The 18,926-nt window shown below is 41.7% G+C and overlaps 1 protein-coding gene across 8 annotated transcripts in view; it reads right to left on the reverse strand.

The window, feature by feature from the left end:
* Nucleotides 1-18,926, reverse strand: part of myt1lb (myelin transcription factor 1-like, b) — a 120,557-nt gene that overhangs the window by 46,431 nt on the left and 55,200 nt on the right. The window lies entirely within an intron of this gene.

Genomic DNA, 18,926 nt, shown 5'->3' on the forward strand with positions numbered 1-18,926 from the left:
ACAAACGTTCACACAACCTCTGGATATTTCCCTTGGCCCGGCTCTACTTTTACACATGAAAAAAAATGTCTCAACTGAGTGAATGGCACAGGCTTTTGTACTGTATGTGAGAACTATATTGATTTAGTTTGGGGGAAGTTAATGTTTGGTGCTTCTTTGGCTGAGGAGAAATTCTTAACGTTTGCACTACATCTCAGTTTGCCACAGTACAGTTTGGATTAGTCGGACTTGATCAGGTTTGCAGTGATTTCTTTAGTAGAAAGCAATTGGCCCTCTGGGTTGACAACAAAGAAAGTGGCCCTTGAGGACCGGAGTTTGAGACCTCTGGCCTCGGGTTTCCCACATCATGCCCAATGTTTTTGGGATAGGTTCCAGCTCATTGGATATGCTGAGGTCAAGCAGGAAAGAAAATACCATATTCTCCGCACTATAAGGTGCACCTAAAAGCATTACATTTTCTCAAAAGCCGGCAGTGCGCCTTATAATTCAGTGTGCTTTATATATGGATCCATATTTTGATTTCTTGGACGTAGTATTTTAAATGTTCTGTAAAGCACTGTTACAACTGCAGCGGTTATGTAAGCTTAATATAAATAAAGCTGTATTGTCTTGTATTGTATTCCGTTTAGCTTTGGCTCCTAGTGGATGCATAATGCAACTGCAGCCACTATTGTAGCTTCTATTTTATGCACCTTATAATGTGGTGCACCCTATATATGAAACAGTTTTAAAATAGGTCATTCAGTGAAGGTGCGCCTTAGACTCCGAAGTGCCTTATAGTGCGGAAAATACGGTCCATGGATTGACTTTTAACTTCACTTAGAAAGTTCCTTGCATGGGAGAGGATGTGTCTTTGTTTTTCCTTTTTACCTCTTGCTACAAAAGCATCACAACTTAGTTATGGTTCCTACAGCTTAAGGCAAGCTAAAAAAAGGACTTCTGAAGACATTTTAATTCCATTTGAAATTAAATTAAATAATTAATAAATTAATTCAATTTAAACCATCAACATCACAAAGTTTCCAATGTCCCATGTTGACCAAAGTGTGCATCTGCTCTTTGGAATCTTAAATAAAACCTAATCACTGTTTTGTTGGCTCCGCTGACATGATTGCATGGTGTTACCAAAAGTCATTTGGATTGATTCATTTATTTTTTTTATTTTAAATGAAGGTTAATTTATTTGGTATTCAGATTCATGGATTCAATGCCTTTAGACTTTTTAAGGATCCGCAGGAACACTGTCAGTCAAGTGTTCCACCTTCTCCTTTCCCTCACTCCCTTTCCTTGGATGTCCATCAGTCAGTCAGCGTCCATTCTGCCTAGCAGGCTCAATCTCACTCTGCCCAGGGATTCCTTAATGATCTGACCCCCCGGCTCCTTCTGCAACCAAGGGCCCGATTTCATTAATCCAACCCCACATGGAAACTCATTCCCTGTCTGACAACTAGGCCTCTGCCCCAGGGCTCCATGAGGGTCTATGGGGCAGTGCGTGTGTGTGAGTGAGCATGCATGTGTGTGGTGAGCAAAATGCAGCACGGTGATCAATGGTGTTTTCAGCCAAACACCTGAAAATCACATTAAAATGCCACTCATTGCGGTTCCTCCGTTCCAGGACCCTCAAGATAAATCAAGGGCCCAGTAGATCAGATGCTGGCAAGTCCAGAGAGGAGAATAGGTTAGAGGCATGCGGTAGAGGAATCTGAATGTGCTGTACCTTTTCCACCCAAATGAAAAATTAAGGCTAAAGTGATCTAGTTTCAAGCATTAAAACATCAACAACAAAACCTCATTGATGCAGATGACAATAAAGCACCGACCCTTAAGGGCAAGCATAGCATCATGGTAGACCGTACTTAATGCCCCTGAGTTACTCTAAAGAGTACAACATTGGAATTGCTGTATTTTCCTCCAATAATGGATTATAAATCACAAACACTGGTTTTCTCAGCTACTCATTATATCTTTAAAAGGAGTCAAGTGCACTTCAGTTCGGGGTCACCATTGTACATACGAATCAGTTTTTTAATGAGAGAACATGAAGTAAACATTCAGTAAAATCCCACTCTGCTTGATATTCAACTGACATCAACATTGCAACATTCACCTATATCTGACCCACATAGTCAAATGATCCAGATCCATTGGACGCTGCTGCAGAAAATCTGATGTGAATGATTTTTAATTCCACTTGCGTTGGCCCAACCACCAGTCCGTGGACCGGCTGCGGGCCTTTTAAAGTGCTCTATAAATACAGTTGAGTTGAGTTGCGTTGACTAAATGAAAGAAGAAGCAGTAAACAGAAATTAATTGTAACAAATTGACCAAACGTACAGCTAAACACGCAGCTGATGGGCAGTCATGACTTCCGAAGATGAAGCTATTTTGATATTTCCTCCCCTAGCTGTATCTCCAGAGTGATGTGGAGGAGGAAGTTGTGCACAGTATGTCTTCAAAAACAATGCAATACAAGACACCTGATGATTTGTTTGAGCAAGTAACACCCAAGTGCTGAAATGGAAATGGGAGCAGCGTTTGCACAGCCTGCCCACGTAAACATAAGCAGTTTAGTCGCGAATAACTAGCCAACAACCACCGGATGAAAGCAGCAATCAATCGTGTCATCGTTCGTTCAGTCACATTTGGTAGTAGCAATGATGCTGACGCCCTTTGTCGGATCATAACTTATTAAATTATTATGTTTACATTATAAGGTGGATTGATTATTCCTGATTGGTCCATTTCTTAATAGTTCACTGTTTTATTTTATTTTATTCTACATTTTTTGGTGCAATTGAATAACACTGTTTGAAATTAATGAAAACATTTTCTACAATTATCTTTGTCTGTACCAGTGCTTTAAAACTGGCAATTTAAAAGCAATTAAAAAATGGTTGCTGGTCCGTGACTATTGGCCCACGGGACATCTTGGAACTCAGGTGTCCTGATGTCCCTGAACTGTCAGCTTGTTATGACACAGAGAGAGAATTATTTGCCCCACTGTTCCCAAACCAGGGCAGCACGTTGATCATTTGATCAACGTGCTCCATGTCCAGCTCACGTGCCAAAGTCAAAGGTTCGATTCTGGGCCTGAGCCTTGTGTGTGTGGAGTTTGCACATGTAGGGTTTCTCCGGGTACTCCGGTTTCCTCCCACATTCCAAAAAGATGCTCGATGGGTGAATGGAACACACTAAATTCTCCCTAAGTATGATTATGTGAGTTTTTATGTGCACCCTGTGATTGGCTGGCAACCATTTCAGGGTGTACCCCGCCTCATGCCCGAAGCCAGCTGAGATAGGCTCCAGCATGCCCGTGACCCTTGTGAGGATAAAACAGTTGAGATAATAGATGGATGGATGGTTCCAAACCCCACTGATGACTAACCAACAGGGAGCCTCCACAGCTCCATCCCACATTCCCTCATGCTGTCACCGTGTGACCTTGGATGCAACATCTCAGCCCACTCTCACACCACTTGGAGTTAAAATGGTTTAGTTACATTGAAATCAATTCCAAATATAATGTAAAAAAAAACAAAACAAGTATTCATCAGAAATGTGATTTTCGATAACACAACATGATAACATATAATAAATATGTTTTCCCACAATCACTGTGATTATAGATACAGTGGCACTTCTATTAATGGAACCCAGAAGTTACAGACTTTGGATTTAACGAACAGAAAATAATCCATAGTCCATTCCACTTAAAATGCCCCTGTGTAAGCAGTTGACAGACACTTGTACATGTTTTTCTGGGTTGTGCTGCTGTTGTCACAGATATCCAGTACAGACTTGAACAGGCTAACAGACACGCCTAGCTCTCAAACATAGTATTTTTGGTACAGTACACGGTTGTTTTTTTTTTTTTTTTGTCAAGCCCTTATCCGTTGAATCCACTTGTAACGGAGATGAGAAAAGGAAGCATGCAAACGCAACACAGAGACGTTCCAGCGGATATTAGAACCTGAACGTAAAACAGACACTTTAACCACAGTGTGAAAAAAGTCGCATTTCCATGATTAAGGAGGGCACCTATTTGAGCTCAGATGTGTAATCGTATATATTTTTTCAAGACGACGGCCGATTTGTTGTGTATTGTGTAACTCTGACTTTATTTTGCTTTGCAGCCCACTTATGGATTGCCAGAGTGACATACAGAAAGATATATATACACACACATATATATATATATATATATATATTTTTTTTTTTTTAAATGTAGGCTTGGGACCCCATTTAGATAAAAAAGTAGCATGCCTAAATCACAGGTGTCCTCTGTTGGTCATGTAGTAAAATAGTTTGGACCACTAGAGCATGGTGACAAACTCAAGGCCCGGGGGCCAGATCTGGCCCGCCTCATAATTTTATGTGGCCCGCGAAAGCAAATCAAACATGTCAACTTCTATGATGATTGCTAAAATCTGGACCAAAATTTCTACTTCTCACATTTAATAAATAAGAGAGATGTGAGCATTTTCTTCTGACTAAAACCCTCATTATAGTAGTTGACTCCTTTATATGGTTTCACAGTCACAACGGCCCTCCAAGGGAAACTGTCACTACAATGCGGCCCGCGACGAAAATGAGTTTGACACCCCTGCTCTAGAACTTCAAGACATTGCAACTAGACCAAAGAATAATGTGGATAGGAAAGTTTGATTGCTTAAATCGGCACAATTAATGATTAAAAATTACAAATCAAACCAACACCCCTCTCTCTCGTGCTCTAAGTGTCCCTTAAAATTGTGTCCCCTGGGAAATTCTCAAGGAGGAGTGCGCAGGAGAAGTAGCAATCAAAAAAAGAAAAGGGCTTCACATCGCAAAAACACCACTTCATATTTTATGGAGTGGCTACCCTCAGCATTATGGAATGGAACAAATTCTATTACACTTTGAGGAAAGTGGCCCTTACATGGAAAATAACACTTCAGGAGAGGAAAGCCCATTTGTGGAGACTTAATGTGAGACAGGGGGGCGGGGGATAGGCAAGGGACGGAGGGCTCCTGTTTGGCTAATTTTGGGTGACAGCTGAGCGACTGCTGGAATGCGACGGCGTTGCATGGCACCTTTATTAGCAGTCATATTAGTGGCTCTTCTCAGCGGGGGCAAAAGCTTTAGCCAGTCATTAGCATCACATGCTATTTGTCTCCATGACACAAGTGTGAGGCTGCCTCTTCCCCCTTCTTCTCTTCTCACTGCAGATTTTTCCTCTATAATCCTCCACTCCTGTCACACAATTTTCTCTCCGCATATTTCTCCTCCCTCCGTCACCTCATCTGCTCGCTTCCCTCCGTTGTATCGCCACCTGAAAATATTTAAGAGTACATACGCTATATATCACCCAAATCTTATCTCTTCCACAACCCCAGCTCATTGTTGCTTCTCCGTAAACGAGAGATGCAGGGAATGCAGAACCTCTGGTTGTGGCTTCTATCCAGCAGCAGGATCTATAGACATGTGTGGCAGAGCACCGTTTCCATGGTGATAGCCTCCAGAAATCCATGAGGGATTGGCTATCCTCACTGGCTGACTGTGAGGGTAGCCAGTCCCCTTCGAAAAAATGGGAGCTGGAGGCAGACAAGCAAGTATAGACCGAGAGAATGTTTCTTTCTGTGTTTGAGAGCGTAAATTGGGCAAGACAAATATATAGTCGATTTTTGTAATTGCCACACACAGACAAAGTTGCATACAACACATTACTGTTGCTGTTTACACTGTATGCCATTGTAACATCCATCCATCCACTCTCTGAACCGCTTCTACTAATGACGGTGACGGGCGTGCAACCATTCACACCCACAGTCACACCGAGGGACAATACAGAATGTTCAATTAAACTACCATGCGTGTTTTTAGAATGTGGGAGGAAACCGGAGAACCTGGAGAAAACCTACGCAGGCATGGGGAGAACTTGCAAACTCCACACCACCACAACCCTGCACCTCTGCAATGTGAGGCGGCTGTGCTGACCAGTCGCGCACCCTGCCGCCCTCATGTAAATACGGTATATTTAAATATTATTCACTTCATAATAATAATAATAATAATAATAATAATTATTATTATTATTAGTACCTCAGTTATTACGATGTGCTATATGTCGACTGCTCTCGTTCTATTACATTTAGGATGAGGAGAAACAAACTATCAGCTTTGTCAAGTGTGGACAGAGACAACTATAGATGTGGCCATGGACAGTCAATCCCCGGAACTTAACGGCACCACGGTTGCGGTGTCCTTTAGCAAGACACTAATAACTCGAATGGCTCCTTTGGCGCTAAGTCACCCCCCTCCCTGCTCCAGTGTGGGTCACTAGCTATGTTTGCCATGTTCACTGCTGTGTCTGGGTTTTTTTCTACTTGATTGTAGCATATCTGAGACCTTCTGGCACTCTTTCCAATATTGAGTACATTTTAATGGTCTCAAGTATTCCAAGATTAGCTGGCATGCTCAACTCTGCATCTTGTTTAGTTTTTTTTCTGTTAGTTGACTTTTCCCTGTTTTTTTCTTTGTTTCCCCTTGGTGGCCCAGCAGGGAGTTCAGCAAGGAGGAGCACACCGGTTGGCAGTCAGCTTCAGTCACAAGCCATGCGGCCACACCAAGAAAGCATCAGATCCTTCCTTTGCATCACGTGACTGACACATTATGTCACGCAGCACCTCTGCGTTCCCTCTGCAATACATGACGCGGACCCGACAGAAATTGTTGCTGCGTGAAGAATGCCACACGCGTCATATCTTGTGATTGGTCCATTTAGTCGCATGCTGTGATGAGTTAGTACTTCGCTTTCCTCAGATAGATTCCTCAAGACACAAGGCCTCTTTAAGAGTCATTTACTAGTCACCACGGATGAGAAGATCTGTAACACGCGGCAGCATAGGTTTCATATGCAATGTGTGTCAAGAAACCTATACTCACAAACACACACACACACACACGACCTGTGCCGCTGCCTTCTTGATTGATGTTGCAATACAGTTTGGAACAGTACAGACTGTGGCTGGAATTGGCTGCAGCGACACCCTCCGACTTGGAGTGAAACTACAATACATTTTCAAAACAACGCGTAGGGGCTACGTTCGACAATAGAGGCAACGTGTGCGTGCTTAGTGCATCAGTTACAGCCGCGCGGTAGCTGCCCCTTGAGAGTCTACGGAACCATTTAGCTGCTTGCCCTGCTGCATTCTGTCGCACACTCAGATTCGATTCTGCTCCAAAGCTGAATGTCTTTTCTTGTTTTAATTTTTCCCCAGTAAGTACTATTGTTTTAGTAGTATTCCTCCTTGCTCTGCTTCTGCTGTAATTCTTTCTTTCCTTTCTTCTGACTGCCTTTTTTCTCATTTCTTTCTTTCTTACAGATTCTTAGTTGTTTTTGAAGTGTATAGGCGATATTGGATAATTTTTAAAAAAACTTTTTTTGCCGCTTTTCAACAACACTGATCTACAACCACAATGAGCTATGCTACTTGAAACATGGAAACACAGAGTCCCTTATGGAAAAGTTTTTTTTAGTTTTGCATAGTACTGTATTGTTCGTTATTTTGGTTAAAAGTCGTCTCTCACTGAGTGACGGGCGTTTGCAAGCCTGTGCTCACGTCGCAAATGTTTTTTTTCCGTCAGGGTTCATTCAAGGTCGCAAATGGTTGCAAAGACATTCAGCAACAATTTTAATGGTCTCTGTTTTTCTTGTCGCAAATGAATTTCTGACATGGTCAAAATTTGATGCAGACAAGAAAAACTGTTTGTGACCATTAAAACTGTTTGGGACTAATGAACATCTTTGTAACTTTTTGCAACTGTTTGCAACAAACTCGGACAAAGAAAACCAAAAACTGTCACACTCGCTAACTATGTCTCTCTCTTGTTTGTCTGCTGCACCAAAACCGCTAGGTGCTTTGCCGCTTACATGCAGCTGGCTGGCAACCACTCAACAAAGAATACATCCTAAAAGAAATATGGAGAGCTATAAATTATAGTCAGAGAGAGGACTAAATTGTACAAGAGATTTAAACAATTCCCATCGTGGGAATGCGAGGTTCCTCCCCAATGGGCAAACTTGTAGCACCAAGAAATTAGCAGTTCTTTGTTTACATTCAACCTTCCAGCCAACGTGAGTGACACCGTGCAAGATGAGGACGCGAGATTACGATATTATTTTTATCATCTCATACCTGTCATACCGGACAGTGGAGACTTCAGACTCTTGACCATTAACAGCCTCACTTTGTTTTGAGAGAGAGAGAGAGAGAGAGAGTGAGCAACGGAGAGAGAGAGAGAGAGAGAGAGTGAAAGATAGAGCGAGAGCGCAGAGCGGATCATTTCAGAGCTGTCAGGCTTCTCCCGCAAGCAGCGGAGAACAAAAGACAGAGTCTTGGTGCAGGAGGCTCAGCACATGGCAGACGACTGCAATTTGGGGCGTTTTCTGAAGGCTCAGCCTCCATCTCACATCTCAGCAACCATAGCTCATCCTCGCGCACACAGCAGCATGGCTGTCACATTCTACTAAAACTTGTAAAATATTAAGGTGATAGCTGTGGTGTCTAAATAATCCCTCATCATCGCAACTTAATAGACAGATGTAAGCTCTCCCCCGCATGTCCACCTGGGTCTTAAAATTTTAAGCATTGTTTAATTCGAGTCTCCTCGTGTTTGGAAAGACGACAAACAACTCAGATGTCTTGACTTCAATGTTCCTGATGTTGAACACAGCGTGTGCGTTGTACGTCGCTGAGAGGAATCAGAACCCAGCAGCGGTCTGTTCAGCTCAGTGGTTCGATAAGCCTGTTGTTCTCATTCAATAGCCCATCTCCAACATTTGTAGCCTGCGGCTAATGAGCTCTATCTCAGCTTTAGGAAAACACTCTTGCTTCTCGCTACACTTCTTTTCATCCATGTCACTGCAAGTGTCCTCATCGCATACTCGCTGCTCAGTCTGAGCCTCGAAGTCAGAACACGAATGACAATACAGTCCAGGCAAGGAACGACTCAAGAGGGGCAAGTCGCCCAATCCTTGCAGGCGCCTTCCTACCTTTTCATTCTGTCTTCCTGCATCACCAAGTTGATCGGCTTCTTTCCTTGACTTATTTATTAATTTTTTCCGCCAAACGCCTCCTCACAGACTGTTTGTGCACCTTGCTGATACTATTCCCATCACGGCGCTGCGGTTTAGTGGATGGGTGATATAGCGACTGGTGAGGCTTCGTCTCGGGGATGAAGCAGAGGCCACAAAAGACGGGATGCGACAGATTTGGGGCATTGTTTTATTTTTGCAGCAGCACTATAGGGGGAAGCACAGATTGCATTATGCAATTTGAAGGATGGGGAAATATTGTAATATCAAGCCATTGCAATCCCATTAACGCACCTGGATAAATAAAAAAGTAAGTTGTTGACCTTTTTCTTGACATTTGCCAGTGTATCATCAAAAACAAATTAGAAAACTCTTACAAGTGTCCTGGGCTGCTCCCTGGACACTCTGGAGGAGGTGGGCAACTGGAGGATGCGAGCCGAGCTAAAAGCTATGATGGACAGACCCTCCCACCCCCTCCAGGCCACCCTGACAGCACTGGGCAGCTCCTTCAGCCAGAGACTGATACACCCGCGCTGCAAGAAGGAGAGGTACCACCGCTCATTCCTGCCGACTGTTGTCAGGCTATTGAATAGACAGACCTGAAAACCGGGACTCACTCATACCTGACCCTACTCATACATTTTTAGTATGCTTCTATTTATATTTGATCATTTCTATTTATTTATGTACTTTTTGTTCTTCCACATCTCCCTTTCATAATTTTGCTGCTCTAAATTGGGAATTTCTCCATTGTGAGATAAATGAAGGTTTTCTTCTGTTATCAATGGTTCCACAATTGCAAGTCCTGCTGTGACAAGCTATAATTTCAGGGTGATGCCCCACAAAAATGATAATGATGAAGGATTTCTTTTCACATGAATAAATGATGGCAACACTTGAATTAACCTTTGAAAGTGTTATATTTTGAGGAAAATCTATTGTAATTACCCCCCAAACTGTAATATCCTGTACAAATTTCCACATATATTCTTTGATAGTCGATTTAAAAATGTTATGAAATATACAACAACCAACCTCCTCATCATAACCATTCTGACAAAATTGTGGCTCCAGAAATAGTATGAGCAGGACATGATTTGGAAACAGACAGCTGTCAACATAAAGTCTAGAACCTGATGGTCACCGTGTCACAGAGTTTGGTCAAGTTATGGTAAATTGGCTTAATAATTGTTTGGCCACATGTAGTTGGGTCTCTGGAATGCTTTCCCACCTATTACTGTACTCTGATAGAGGAAGCAACAAACAGAGTCCAGATGGGGGAGAGGGTGGACATCTCTTGCTTCGGGCGGAGTTTCAGAGTCTCCCGAAATCCCCAATAGAACCACAAAAAGCTGCTGGATTTGTTGCTCTTCGCTTCAAAAAAATTGCTGGAGGAGTCAAAAAAATTGCGAAATATTTGAGCAAAATTGCAAAATTGTCGTTACGGTCACAAAAGTCTTCTGCAGATTTTGCACATCGCTGAACTGTCCCCTAAAAATGAATGATATGAACCAGAATGTGAAATTTGGATATTTAAGTGTAGTGCGAATAATTAAATCGTTTGATGCACCAATGTCAGCCGTTACATGAAGATCACTGGTAACTGTTGTAACTTGTATAAAACAACAAACAAATTAAAAAAGGCTAGCCTAAGTCCGCGGTCCTCACAAAATGTTTGTGATTGGATAAACCAAGCAAATTCGAATCGGGCAAATCCCACAATACTCAAGAAGAGTCATACAGAATGCATCTACAGGAATGCAGTGAAACGTTTGTGTGGTGCATGCGTAGCACTCTCTCGCTCTTTCTCACACACACACACACACACACACACACACACACACACACACACGCACACACACACACGCACACACACACACACGTCCTTTTGCATAATTTGGTAGTAGAGTCTGAGTTCTCGAGCATGAGTAAAGCTCATTGGGCAGCCGACTGGTGTGGCGTGTAATTCAGCTATCTGTCATCCTGCAGCTTCACTCCTGGATTAGCCAGGTAAGGCATCTCTCTCCCACAGTAATGACTTCAATCAATCATGCAACTCAAACACACGCGCACAAGGCAGCAAGTTAGCTGCTAGCCCAAGACTTCCTCTTCCAGCTCATTCATTCGTCTCAACAAAAGTCACAGCAGTTGTTTGCCTGTTCGAATTTACAGAGAAAAGTGTTTGGGAATAAATTCAGATAATGTACCTGTAGTATTAAATTAGAAGACTGGACATAAATGTGATTTTGCCTCATTCTTTCTAATGACTATTATTTTCTTTCATTTTTTCTTTTGTTTCTTAGTCTCGCAAAACATAAGTATCGGTACCATTTTTGTTAAAAACAAATTCGATCTGTAATTTCCTGACAATTGATTAATTTACTGACAGCAAATAATTTTTTAAGGTAAGATTAATGCAGTGGCATTAAATGGGGGGAGGTGAGGGTACAGCGACCCAAGGCATCCAACGAAGAGGCGCATCCAAACGCCGGTCGATGAAAAAATATCCTGAGACTCAACCCAACAGACATAAACCAACTGCACCCCTCCTCCCCATCCCATGTTGACAATCGGCTTCCAGCGGACCTCTCGAGTCAGCAACCCCCCCCGTTGATGATTGCTTTTAATCGCTTGGCAAGCCACTGGCTTGATGTTTGCCAAGCTTACTTTATCTCAGTACCTGTAACACTTTACAAAATATCAAACCAATGAATAAACTCAAAGAAGTTCGCTGTCCCTATACATCATCAGTACAGACATGTTAAATGGTTCAGTATTAAAATATAATAGATTTTGCCAAACCAGGTTCTTTTTGGGGGAGAAATGCAACTTGCTTCACAAAGTGTTATACTAATCACTAACTATATATATTAAAAAAACAACAACAACAAAAAAAACTTGAAGGTTACCCTTATCATCAGGTTTTAATGGATTTCTTTTTTATTTGGCAACAACATAATAATGTGACTAACTCCATATTGGAATGTAAGGAAAAGACTCAAACTAATACTATGTAGAATGAATGTTTAACTTTCAGTTGAATTACATTTGTACGAGTGTGTGTGTAATTTCAATGTTGCGCTGTGATCCTCCTCTACGTGCCTTGTTTACTAAGCATCCACTACCCAGCAGAGGAGCAAGGCTCTTTGACATTGACACAATTTAGTTGGCAGCAGCATGAGGACAGGTCTGGGGCTGAGGATTTTGGGAGGTACAGGGGTTGCAGGTCAGGATCTTAAAAAGCCTTCGGCATGCCCTAAGCAGCCCCCGCCCCCACCTCAACGCGTAAATCCCCCCCGTGCGTCCGGATCCCCCTGGCACGCTCCACACTCACAGCACATGATCTGTTATTCCCTCTGATGTATCTCCTCGGGGAGGTGCTTCGAAAAAAAAAAATAGAAGACGATGGAAACCCCCCCCCGCCCCTCCCACAAACACCACCTGTTTATCCGACGCCAGTTAGCGTCGGAAAACGTTCTCTTGTCAAAATACTCACAAGGATGTTCTTGCTGTAATTTGGAACAATTTCCAAATTGGATTACTTCATTGCAGTAGAGGCGTGTACAGGAAGCACAGCACGAGAAAGATCACCTTGATGCAGCTGTATTAATGTTCTACAATAAAAGTGTGGCGTTGAAAACGCAGTCACTGCTCTCCTGTTATGAGCGATCACATCTGTTAAATAGAGAACCCAATCACTTCTCGGCGCCATCATATTGTTGACATTTTAACAATAGTATTGCAAAAGATGGATGAACCCAAGGTAGTGACAGAAGTGACAGATCCAACCTACACCCACTGCTTCATTTTAGATATATAAAGCACTCCCATTAAATATGGAAATTTACATTTGGGTGACAGATACCACAGAGAAAGGGGGGCGGGCGATGCGGGGGGGGGGGGATGATGGCATAGACATGTGATTTTGGCAGAGGAAGTGGCACATTTTGATTAATGCGACCTTATCTGGTTCTGCACATGGAGACAGAGGAGAGCTTGACGGGGGCGGATGGTTGCCTCTTCCCCTCGTGTCCTTCCTCTGTTTGGAATGGGTTTACTTATGCTCTGTCTTTGTGACGTCTCTCTATTTTAGCCTCATTGCTGCTTTTTTTTAATTGTAGCCACACATTCAGATATGCCACATGATGAGCACATTCACAATGATATAAAATCCACATTTTGTGCAAACACTTGAAGAAATAAAATGGACTTCATTCAACGCACCATTCATTTCGTCTAATTGACGCGCTAGTTAGGAGTAGAATGACACCCTGCTGTTTGGGTAGGGACAGAAAGCAATGTGGAAAAACGCGGCAGAGAAATCAATATGTCACGCAGTTAGCACAAATCACGTTGTTTTTATGTGAAGTTATGCTATTATGTTATGTAGTTAAGTTATTATGTGAATGACTAAATGAACACAATAATACATTTAAATAACTAAATATATTTTGAGTAATCTGGTAAATTATATTTTTCCATTCATGGTCGTTGCCTCCATGGTGGTCCCATTGTTGAGTCGTGTCAGATTGTAGCCGGTCTACTATTTGTTCTGAAGCGAGGTCAGGTACATATGAAAAATCCGTTGTCATCTGCTTCACGCTAGTGGCAACCCATCAGCTCTCGCCTAAATTCAGCTTGGATACAGACAGAAGGCTCGGACGCCACTGTGATCCAAATGAGGAAGAGTACAATTGAAATTACATGCATAGATGGAGGATATGATTTCAGTTCAAAGTTGCAAAACATGTGAAAGATAATCAGTGTGTGGAAAAGTTACATTTCACCCTTTAGAAATTCTCTTAAAAGTAGCTTAAAAAGTATTGTGATATTGCAATGAAGTATCAACAGTTCATTTCAGATGACAATAACCAGTAGCAAATTTTGGAAAGCAGTTCACCCAAGACTGTTTCATTAAACTTTGGAAAATTCTGTCTGATTGGCTTTCTCAGCCAAGCCCACTCTTTATCATTGTCTACCTTCTTCTTCTTCCTCCCGTCGAGGAATTTACCGTAGTTGTTTTTCTTCAAACGTTAATGTCACCATCTTTTTATTTCCAAATAATCCTTTATATGGCTAAAATCCATCTTCCCTTCTCCGCGCCAGAAAGTGAGGTGTAACGACGTCTCGCCCTCGCATCGTCACCACCTGGCCCACTTCCAATGCTTTTAGTGAGAGCTATCTGTCAAGCCATGAATAATACAAGCCCAAGGCTGGCACGAGCTGGCTAGCTAGCAATGTGGAATCCAAATGAGGCCCACGGCAGGAAGGGAACACTTGACTTTTAGCTCGCGTCTGCGCTGTCCCTATGAAGACAGGCAATTACTCAGCCCACAGCCTCAGCTGCAAATGTGGAGACCATAAAGCACCTGAACACATGCATGCACGCATGTACCCACACACCCACACACACACGTTGTATGTGTAAGTGGACACGAATCCACAACACAGCTCCTGATCCAGAATTGTGCATGTGATGAGTGGAAGCTAAATGTGCTATGGAAAATGATGCACAAAAATAGGACTGTGAAGCAAAACCTAGTCCAGAATTTGGGGGGAATTGTATCTGCGCTACGAAGGTTAAACATCATATTGCATTTCACATTTGGAGACAGATACATGTATGTTACATGCACTACTAATAATGAAAGAGAGACATCCAAAAAGCTGTTAAATGTCGTTGGAGAAACTGAACAAAAACCATAATCGTAAGTTGATCAGAGGCACTGTTGGTTACTTATTCAAGCGGCATTTAAGATGTGATATTTAGTGGCGGGCTATACAGACGTTAGCAATTCCGTCGTTTGTTTACGATGCTCACAGACATATTCTGCATTATAAAACAAAAAAAGACAACCTAAGAGGGCACCGGCTCATGGAAGAGAAACAGTTGCAGGGCTGCCAATTAAATACTAAATGGTGACTCCTATATTGAATCATTTGTTTTCTTTGTCAATGCCAGTTGTTTAAAATATGTCTTTTCGTGAAATGGTTGGGGATCTCTGATAGAGAGCATGATAGGCACGCTCCCTTTTTTTTATTTTATATATTGATGGACCTCCAAAGATAAGCACATTTAAATAAAAACTTTTAAAAAATCTTGTTGCTCGGGTTATCTGCATGTTCCAACTGGCCGGCTACCCGCAGCATCGACTGGTGTCAGGTATTTTTAAATTTAACTCGTGTTAGGTCTTTGTCAGGGATTTCAATGACACAAGTCTAATGAAAGATCCGCGTTTCCATGATTTGAGTTCTGCCTCCGCTGTCAGTGAATCACACCTCAGATATTTCCATGTTCGTTCCCAGCTTTCGCGCGGTGGGTGTTTCAGAAGCCTGGATGAGGGAATACACATAATGAAAAGTGCACAAGTCCAGGCACATAAAAAAGGACTTGCGCGCAAAGAGTGGAGAGACACACAATCCAAGTTGCTTGAAGTTAAGTCTAAAGTTATCATATTCAATGATGGCTCGGCTACCTTGTCATCTGCAGACGTTTGCCTTTCATAACCTCAGCATACTGACTGCCTCCATGCCGCATCACAATGATGCAGCATCATTTATAAAAAAGGTTCTTCAACCAAGTGCTGATTGCATGTGGATGAACATTCTTTTCAGAAGGCCAAAATTTAAAAGAACAAAAAAAAACAAGTAGTTTAATTTCACATAATTTACATGTTCAAAGGAAGTAGGAAGAACCAAAAAAAAAAAAACCTCTCTCGTCCTACCCCTTGATCTTTGTGCATTTGAACTTGATTAATATTAATATAATAATAAAAACCAACATATAGACCTACGCACGTGTACAAATGCGCTTACCCTTATGCGTCCTCTAAATATGGCTACAATGTTCGATATGTACAGACACGACATAAGCACTCACCCAGGCACATTTGTATTGTCTCTATAGTCTCATCCTCATAATCAATATTCCGTTACATTACATTCAATCTAACGCACTAAAAAATGGCAGCATTTAAGCAATTCACCAACTTAGAGATGATTTATACAGGTCATGTTCTGTCTTGATCGTTTCAGCTCCAGCTGGAGTGGAGGGCGTTTCCCTCCAGCAGGTGCACCCGTGCCACGTTTCTCCATCAAGCCTGGCCGTGTATTTAAGGACTACCTTGCTGCCTGGTCGACACCTCTCGATACTATTGATAGTCACTCTCATTTTGTTCATAGATCCTTGCTTCTAAGTATTTGTGTTATTCTGTTATTGCTCTTGATCATTGTTTTTGTGTTACTGGACTTTTGATATTTGATTTGTGTATTCTCGGTGTTCGATTGAACCTGGCCTTTGCAAGTGCTTCTAGTTTCATGCATTGATTTTTCTGGCTCTTTGTGACCAGCGATTTCAATTTATACTTTGTCGGTGCGATTTTCTGAAATAAAGATTTTTGTTATTGCACTTTGTCTGAGCCTGCATTTTTGGAATCCAAAAACCTTATTCGGTTCGTTCTGAACCTGACTATTTCGTTATTTTTTTGTTTTGTTTTTTAAACCCGTTTTTGAACACAGCTTTCACATGATCCACACCTTTTCGGTTAGCTTTGAAATGACTCCACAAATTAACACCTATTACATAAACACACCTTTGCTTAATGTTTGTTCTTTTTTGTGTTTTTTTTTTTTTTGTAGAGGCTAATACTAAGTCATAGCGACTCTCTCTAATTTCAAACAGCTTCTGGGTATTGTGGCAGAGCAGGTTATTGTGTACTTTGTACATGAATTGTGCTCTTTTAAATTCAACCAGATCATAAAATTTCATCGTGTTTGATTTGATAAATAGTGTATTTGTTGGTTCAGTATATTTGGATTGATTAATAATACTAACTGCTCTTTTTTTTTGTAGAAAAAAGGAACAGGTAATGTTCATTGAAGACTAAATTGTCCTGAACACAGTTTCGGAAATGAATGGATGGGCAGGGAAAGATTGGGGTGGGGGGGGGGGGGGGGATCCGCCTTCTCATCAAAGATGTGAAGAAATCACTGTTTAAAGACTGGTCAGCTCAGCAAGCACAAATGAAAAGACCAACATAGCCGGAAGCTGTAAAAATAGATTTTTAAAAAAAAAGAAAAAGATCATAGATAGAAAAATAGAAAAGAGTGGAGATGCTATATTTCCGACAAAATACACAATATATTATGCCATACAACTCGAAACACAGTCCAAGTTGTTAAATAATACCTAACCGTCACTTGCTCATTCCGCGAGTCTGTACTTAAGACACATTGGAGCTATGTGGATCTGTTAATCAAGAGTTGAGTTCCTTCATCATCTCTTATCTGTTGATTAACGGCGCACACAGCGTCCACCTTTATCGTGCTGGTCGCACAGCTGTGGCAGAGCGCTGTGAGGGCCATCACATGTATCGGGTGTATGACACATGAATGCTGGTGCAATTAGCCTTGCGCTGAGGCATCCTTCGGTGGCCGCGTTAACCCATCCATCATCGCGTCTAATCATTCACTGGTAGAGTGCGGGATGTAATTACACATTGCTAGGCAACGGCAGGCTTCACAGGTAAAAATAGGCATGTAGGATAAAGAAACACCTGCGCATGTTTCACTTGTAGCGTGTGTGTGCGTGTGCATATGCATTCCGGCATGTATTGCGCTAATGAGATTTAGCGAGCAATTCTCAAGCGTTTCTTATTAACCAATAATAACAGCAGTCTTTTTTGTTGTTGTTGTATTTTTACCTCTTCTCCCATTTATTATTCACAACTCACAGATTTACTCATGATTCATTCATAGCAGCATCTTGTGGAATCTACAGTACAACTTGTATCACCCAAAACGGCACATACACAAACGTGCACGAAAAAATGCATTGAACCAATTGGAACCAGACTGCACGTGACCACCTTGGTCTTACCATTGACTTTTTCAAAACACGTGCAGACAACTTGAATAGAACCCACATTCCTCTCGCGTGTAAATGTTTTTCATCGATTGATCGTTATCTCTCGTGGAATGATGCCCACTTGAATTTTTCATTATTTCCCAAGAGAACAAGAAGCCGTTTGAGGAGTGCGCTTGAAAATTAATTCAGGTTAAGCATTCAATACAACACACCTGAGCAAATTAGTGTAACCATTTTCCATAAAGGAATATTTTCACATGAACAAACTAATCTCTTTGATTTGAAATACAAGACATTGAAAATAATGTCTGCATTGTGTTAGTTTTGACAATCAAAAATACATAAATCATTTTAAATGTGCCTCTCTCTTGCTCATCTCTCTAAAGTGGGCCCGAAATAGTATGACGTAATATTACTGTTATTCACTTCGGAATACTCATACACAGAATTTACACAAAGCTGTTCGAATCTATTTATTCTCAATTATAAGGGGAGTTCTGTCTTTGTGTCTGAAGTTGACACTCCGATAATGTTCAGTGATTTTTATTTATCTGCCTTTGAGGTTCAGTTTGGTAGTCGCAAATAGCATGAAACCACAGTTCACTGTTTAAAAACAAACAAACAAACAAACAAACAAGAACTGAAATGAGCATCTCTGCCACCTACAGTCAAGATTTACTTCCATCTCATGCAAACTGAGACTTAGACGTGTGGAAAAAGTAAAAGCAACAACCTATTACATGACCCTGCTTAGTTAAGGGATGTGGAAGTGATCAATGGCATCCATCCATCCGTTTTCCAATCCACTAGGATGCTGGAGCCTATCCCAGCTGTCTTCAGGCAGTAGGCGGGGTACACCCTGAACCGGTTGCCAGCCAATCGCAGGGCACACGGAGACACACAACCATTCATGCTCACACTCACACCTAGGGACTATTTAGAGTGTTTCATTAACGCGCCTTGCATATTTTTCGAATGTGGGAG

This window comes from Hippocampus guttulatus, chromosome 13 (genome assembly GCF_054856545.1).
Source record: "Hippocampus guttulatus isolate MCC_2025c chromosome 13, RoL_Hgut_1.0, whole genome shotgun sequence".
NCBI lineage: Eukaryota > Metazoa > Chordata > Actinopteri > Syngnathiformes > Syngnathidae > Hippocampus > Hippocampus guttulatus.